A 6,119-nucleotide genomic window follows, 5' to 3' on the forward strand; every position below is an offset into this window, starting at 1 on the left:
AAAAGTAATTTAATTTCCTTCATTGTCTCCTCGATGGAAGAAAAAGAAATCAGAACAATAATAAATTTCACCTCACTTTACATACTGAAATTATATACTCAAAGTAAATAAGTTACAAACTCTAGTTACGAGCACATGTGATGCGTGAAAGAATAGATAAAGTACTGAAAATTATTAAATTTATGACGTAATGGCACTAATAACACATACGCACACTTTTAAAAAATCCAATTAAATCCATATTCGCTATCACGCAATATTTAAACTGAGCAAAAGATACTCTTAGATAAGAGATAAGAGCGTATTTTGTAGAACTTAAAAGGGTTGGTATGAATAATAATAATTCTTTTCAAGGGGTGGGAAATTGAAATAAAAACAACGGCAGCTAGATAAATAATATAGTTTAATTATCAAATAATTAATGTATGAACGCTTACATAAAATTACACAGTAAAATTGGCGACGCGCTACAAAGAGTTGGAACAAAACTTGCCTGAACCTTTCGTGGAAAATCAAATGGGTCATGCTGATAAAATTACGCCGGTAAAATTAGGTACTGCTAATGCCATTGGATTAAAATGTTTCGTTTTGACCCAGAAATCTTTTTACACAAATGTTCACACATACTAATCGCTACCTTGGTTTGACAAGGTTCTAACCAACATTTTTGCAAAATTTGGTGTTTTCACTCCAAATAACTAAGTTTATGTTTCTATGTGTGTTCACCGGTTTTTATTCCTTTATGTAAAATATTAACAGATTTAGAACAGTGACAAAGTTCCAACTGCAAGGAGAAAAAAACTAATATTTGGTGTGACAAGGTTCTAACTGCATTTTAATTATTTTATTACTCATATAAACATGTAAAAAAAATAAAATAAATAACATATTTTCTTAAAGTAATAATTACTAGTGTATCTAGTGGATCACTAGTGTATTGCCAAAAATCAAAAATAAATTCCTATTAACAATAGAAATAGAGCAGTTTAAAACTTTGACAAGGTTTTTCTCAAAACCAGCTGAAGGTCAGTTAGAACCTTGTCAAACCAAGGTAGCGACTTGGTGATGGTTTTCCGGGTTTACACCGCGTTGATACATGTTTTGCGGACGACAGTTTAATGTATGAACGCTTACATAAAATTACCCAGTAAAATTGGCGACGCGCTACAAAGAGTTGGTACAAAACTTGCTTGAACCTTCCGTGGAAAATAAAATGGGTCATGCTGATAAAATTTCGCCGGTAAAATTAGGTATTGCTAATGCCATTGGATTAAAAAATAAGTAAAATGATAAATATTTCCCTAGGCTGATAAGGGAGGCGATTGAAATAGCGAGTCACCCAAAGAACTTCAATAGGGAAGACGGCTATCCTTTATCCTCATCTTTCAAACGGCTTTTCCAACAATGGAATTAAAGTCAACATCCGTTTGACTCGCTGTAAATAAATAAGGATCACAGATCTGCAAATCATTTGGACCCGAAGACGGGAGCTGGAACGCGCCCGAAACTGTCGTCCGCAAAACATGTATCAACGCGGTGTAAACCCGGAAAACCATCACCAAACAACTAACCGCGGAAGCCTCCGTAACAAGGTAGCGACTTGTTTATATTCTTTGACGTTTCACTAATAGTGTATATTGTATATCTTTTGTATTGTAACTTATTTGTATTGTTTGTGTTTATCTACCATTTTTTAATACGTTTTATTGCCGCTATCGAGGGGTTGGGTGGGAGAGCGGACTTTTTAGTCTCAACCTCGCCCGAATAAAGGCATATTTTTATTACTGTTATTAAAGGGAAACGATAAAACGAGGTCTAGGTTTAGTTTCGTCCCTGCACCAAATTAAAATCACCTAGGAGTTTAGTTTCCACCCGGGACGAAACTTTTCCCCCAGGTACGAAACTAAATTAATCGACTCTTCTGCTCGTAGTAAAGTTTCGATCCCAGAAGTTGAGTGGAGGGGGATAAGAGGGAATAGTTTCGACCCATTAAATTTGAGGTACGAGTAGAGAGGTTAAACATTGAGATAAAAAATCGTATAGCCAGTTTGCGTTCACCGTTCTCCAGTAAGTGGTAAAAAAAATGAGTTTCCCATGGATCTAATGGCTGTCGGACGAGAACTTATACTTCATTTTCCCGAAACATAATCTGCGTTTCATTTCATCCCAGAGTTAACTTGCATAGAGAAAAGTATAGCTAACTGATCAAACCTGGTACACACACGTCAAACTCCCGACGTCCCAGGTAGTCTAGTTTCGACCCTGTCGTTAGTAGTTTTGATTCCTATTTCGTGTCGACCCTGAGTTTAGCTCCCCGGGTCTAAATCCATTTGGTTTCGTTTCTACATTCCGCTCCTGGGAAAAAACTATTGAAATTTTACAGGTTTTGACTTGCGTTTAGCTTCGATTGCCAGCCCTGAAAATAATCCACCAACCAATCCAATAATAAGAAGGCAGTGAAGAGTTTCAAAATTCTATCAAAAGCGTATAATTTTGAATCGAGAAATAAAGAATATGTCGCGCAGATAGCAGCGGTAAGCTTGTGCTGAAGTCATGAAAATCGAATGGGAATCAAGTCGTGCTTCTGAAGGGAAGAGCATCTCACATGCCTCGACGTTTTCAGACATTTCACCTCTGCGGCCCGTCTCTTCTCGAAAGGTCAAGCGAATTATTACTGCAAGCGGAATCAAATTGATTCCTTGGAATGCCGTTCGGCAGATGTCGCAGGGGGAGGAGGAGTTGGATGAGGAGGACATACGAAGAAGGCGGAGGAATAGGGAGAGATTTACTTACGTACGGAATGCCTTTCACTAAAAATATTTAAAAAGAAACAGAATCTGAAGACATCATTTCTCGAATAAGGAGAAATTTTGTTCTTTCAAAAAAACATACGAGTTATCACGAAATCAAAATAGCAAACCTTTATTATATCTGCGTTCGCCTACGGCATTTCATAAATAAGTGGAAATACGCAGAATAGGAGACGAAATTAGATTTTTCAAAAAATATTTCACTTCAAAACATCGAATAATTCTTGTATTGCAGCCCACGTAAAAGGTACAATTGTCCCCAGTTACGGCTTTCGTTATTTAATGCAAAACGCACGCATAAATTCCAAATGAGCTAGGAAACGTTATTTAAAAAATTCTTAGCAATACATTTTTTATATATGATGTGGTATCACGTCATCCGCACAGAGTGATAGACAAGTGCTATGGGTTGCTTTTTTATTTTTTTTCTACGCGATGTAACAAAAAATAAATACGTGGGAAATGAATTAATCTTGTTACTACTTGTTTTTCCATTGATATTTTACTATTTCCATTAGAAATATTTGGCTTTCATGGATGTAATAATAATTATTAGTGCAGGGAATCGCCGTGAAAAGCTGTGTGAATGGGATCGTAATTCAGTCCAAGGTGGTTCGTACTATTCCTTGCACTAGTACGCCTTAGTATAGGGGTTTGTAGAATATTGAATAATATTTTTATTTTCTTCTCGAGCTACTATTCTTATCAGTGGCTTCCATTACACGTTTCTTGTTTTCAGCAACAACACTTTCCTCCCAGCGTTGCATATTTGTCTCCGAGTAAGGTGTACCGTAAGCTCACTTACGCAGGCACTCTTGAAGGACAGCTTAACTTGCGGGTGAAAATGTCACCAGTTGTTTCATGAAGCAGAATTCCCCTCAAGCAAATTCCCGCACTGCATTCCCTCGGAGGATATATGGCCTCCACCGCGTCGCGAGCTTTTCTAACCCATCTCACCCTTCCTCCCTTCCTTATAAATGAATGTAACAAGGTAAGGGAATTTCTGCCTGCTGTCGCCGGCCCTCCTTCCACCTCCCTGAGACCTTATACGCATGCGCGGGTAAACTGACTGATTAGCGAAAGGCATTATTCTGATCCGTGTATTCGCTGACATAATTTTTCTGCGAAAAATGATATCAGGGTTCGCCATAAAGCAACACTATCACAGCCAGGAAACCAAAATGCGAAGGATTTCATCAAGAATAACATTGGGGAATAATTTTTAGCTTATTTTCCTTCAATACTCCTTGTTTGACTTCAATTTTTGAGCTGCTATTGGGTAAAATAGGCATACTGATTTAACATACTGAAAACTGTAGTTAGTTTCCTTCTATCACGTTAAGTTTTTTGTTACTACTCCTTGTGTGTTTCAGCAATGGTGGATATATGGGGGGGCTACGGGGACATCCAACTTACACTAGATAGATAATTTTTAATAATAAGATAGGTAATTTTTGTTCGGACCCGCAATACTTTTGAGAGTTTATCCCACACTTAGCCCGCCCCTTGTCCCTATCCTGGATCCGCTACTGTGTGATTGCGAGCACTTTCTGCTAGATCGAGGGTCGGTCACAAGAGGCATCAATGCTCCTCAATTGGCTGACGTTGACCTTACAGCCCGGTCAAATTAGCCCAAAAAATAGGGGTACCCTTACATCAATTCCCAACAAGCTGAAAATTTACATGAACATTAGGAATACCACTCTAATAAAATGCTGAATAGTCCCCATCGATTCCGTGTGAGTAAAAAAAATCATTCAAGGTCAGAGGTCGCAAACATGAGTTTTTTTGCATTTTGTGGGCAAACAGTTATTTTTTCGATAAAACTTTCTCAGACTAAAATTGTAGATCAGGAAATTATCTACAAAATTGTCCCCTTACTTTTTTCTCTGAGATTTACCATTTCTGAGAAGAAGTCATTGAAAAGTTAACTAGAGCTGTCCAATGATGTTCGCAGAGCGCAACAATATAGTCATACACATTATTGAGAATGCAGCTGCAGCTAACTTTCAAATGTCTTTTTCTCAGAAATGGTAAATCTCAGAGAAAAAATTTCATGACCATTTTGGAGATATGATCTAGAATTCTAGATCATATCTAGAATTTTGGTCTGAGCAATTTTTATCGTAAAACTAACCTTTGGGCCAAAAAATGTAAAAAAAATCTCATTTTTTAACCTTTGACCTTGAATAATTTTTTTTACACACACGGGATCAATGGGGACTTTTCAGGATTTCATAAAAGCGGTATTCCTGCAAAGGTCAATGGCTATTTCGACCGGGCTATTATGCTAATGTTGCAGGGTGTCAGACGCCATAGGAGGCCAGCTACAGGTGCATAGTAGTCTAGTTATGCAGGAGATACTGCAATTAAACTGTCCAAAATTTCATTCGTAGTCAATGATTAAGAACGACTCGCTCATCGAAACGTCGGCCTTAACCGAAATCCCGAGTAATCCACGTTTACAAAATTTATTTGAATACAAATAAAATTCATTTTGTTTTTAGCGAAAATTTCTCAGAATTCCGTTCAAAAAGTTAAAGAATTCCATTGGGGACTTTCCGCCGTCGCTCGCCCAGCCTTCTTTCACATCCCAGGGACCTGACGCGCATGCGCGGGTTTAACTGACTGATTAGCGATAGGCATTATTAAACGGGAGGCCTGACTGAGCGAATATCTCGAGTGCCCTTAAGGTGTGCTAAGTCGTTAGCATCGAGGGGCAAATCGTGGGAAGGAGGGAGGATAAGGGCCTGCTGGAGGTAGGATCGTTCCTAATTGTACCCCCATCTCTCTCTCTCGCCCGGGAAACCCTATTTCGGGCGAAAGCAATGCTTTCCGCAGTCCTAACGACAATTTTCTCGACTTTCGTCATGTTTGCGCTGGTACATCGGCATGAAATTTTTCTGTAATTGATATTTGCTACAATGATGATGGATCATCGATATTTTTTATCCTATTTACTTGTTATCTCCCTCCTCTTACTTTTTAACAATGGTTTCTGTACTGTATGTGTATCCAGTCCCAAGAAAATAGGCTTTACGATCAATAATTTCATAAGAAAAATGTTGATTAGAGCTTGAATATATATTTAGTTTTGATGAAAAATTAATAGGAATTAAAGTATATCAAACTTACTAGAAATAACATTTAAAAATTCACCGTATTATATATATATATCTAATCATTTGATCCATTTAGGTGAAAGAAAGGACAAAGAAGTATTTCACAATGGATTTCGTGCCCAACTATTATTTCGTATTTCTTATTCAAGTATGATGCCCACCTTGGAAAGCGTTAAAAACGCCCAGT

The sequence above is a fragment of the Ischnura elegans genome, chromosome 8 (assembly GCF_921293095.1).
Source record: "Ischnura elegans chromosome 8, ioIscEleg1.1, whole genome shotgun sequence".
Classification (NCBI taxonomy): Eukaryota; Metazoa; Arthropoda; class Insecta; order Odonata; family Coenagrionidae; genus Ischnura; species Ischnura elegans.